Genomic DNA, 1,347 nt, shown 5'->3' with positions numbered 1-1,347 from the left:
TGTTGCTGCCATAGCGGCTGCTAGCGGCGCCACTGGGCATGAGGGCGCCGCTCTGTCTGCTACAGTGGTTGCGAAGCTACACTCAATAGTATCTGCGTTCCTAGGACACAGATACCATTGAATCCAATGACAGAGCAGGGAGGTATCTCCTGCAGCCTATCATGCGCAGGAACAGGGACGTGATGACGCCACTGGATCATGCCGGCCTATGCAAGGAACCTGTCAGCGTTGTGGATCGGGACCTAGGTGAGTACAATTTTTTGTTTTATTTGTTTGGGGGACTGTATGGCACTAGCTACAAAGGGGAGGTGGGGGGCTGTATGACACTGTTTACAAGGGGGAGGTGGGGGGCACTGTCTACAAGGGAGAGGTGGGGGGCTGTATGGCAAAATCTACAAAGGGGAGGTGGGGGCTGTATGGCACGGTCTACAAGGGGGAGGTGGGGGGCACAGTCTACAAGGGAGAGGTGGGGGGCTGTATGGCAGAATCTACAGAGGGGAGGTGGGAGCTGTATGGCACCGTTTTTAAGGTGGAGGTGGGGGCTGTATGGCACAATCTACAAAGGGGAGGGGGGGCACTGTCTACAAGAGAGGGTGGGGGGGGGCTGTATGGCAGAATCTCTCCAGCACCTGATTGTGAGCTTGTTCTAGGGGATAGGTTCTACCTAGGGCCGGCCTGTGAAAAATTTTCTTTCGGTGCCCACCCCATCATAACAAAAATTGCCCCATAGAAAAGTATAATGCCCCCCCCCCCCCACAGTAAAAAGCTTGTTACATAAGCCCCTATCCAATAGTTCAGACGTGACGGGGACTAATAAGGAAAACCCTATCTAAAGGAAACTTGTCCCGGGAAGAGGTTCCCCTTTAACACCATTATAGTATATATATATATATATATTTATGAAGGAATATTATTTGGGTGTTTAACCCCTTGTGTTTAGTGACACCCAGGGGACACCATCGTGTCTCTGTGGCGCAATTGGTTAGCGCGTTCGGCTGTTAACCGAAAGGTTGGTGGTTCAAGCCCACCCAGGGACGGGATCTTTTTTATTTTATTGCCTCATTAGCTTGAAGAAAATTACAAAGTTGCAAAATACATGGAACACGGAATGTTTAGTAATCGTGAAAAACAACTTGTTTCAGATAACGCTTTACATCTAATGAGTGGCTGCGGGTTGCGGATACTGGTTGTACTGTAATTACATGTACAGGACTGATTGATTAGTGGAAATTGAGTTGCCTTGGAAATTTAAAGGGGTTGTCCAGAAGTATAAAACTACTAATGGCAATGTACAAGTAACAACAAAAGTAGTAAACTGAACAACAGGTCCAGAAAAACCGCGACCAT

General features: G+C 48.5%; 1 non-coding gene across 1 annotated transcript; it reads left to right on the top strand.

The window, feature by feature from the left end:
* Positions 1 to 963: 963 nt before the first annotated feature.
* TRNAN-GUU (transfer RNA asparagine (anticodon GUU)) lies at positions 964 to 1,037 on the top strand. The gene has a single exon. It is a non-coding gene; the product is annotated as a tRNA-Asn (tRNA).
* The last annotated feature ends 310 nt before the right edge of the window (positions 1,038 to 1,347 follow it).

The sequence above is a fragment of the Rhinoderma darwinii genome, chromosome 8 (genome assembly GCF_050947455.1).
Source record: "Rhinoderma darwinii isolate aRhiDar2 chromosome 8, aRhiDar2.hap1, whole genome shotgun sequence".
Lineage (NCBI taxonomy): Eukaryota > Metazoa > Chordata > Amphibia > Anura > Rhinodermatidae > Rhinoderma > Rhinoderma darwinii.
The sequence above is the reverse complement of the archived record's forward strand: the minus strand, read 5'-3'. Positions and strand labels throughout refer to the sequence as shown.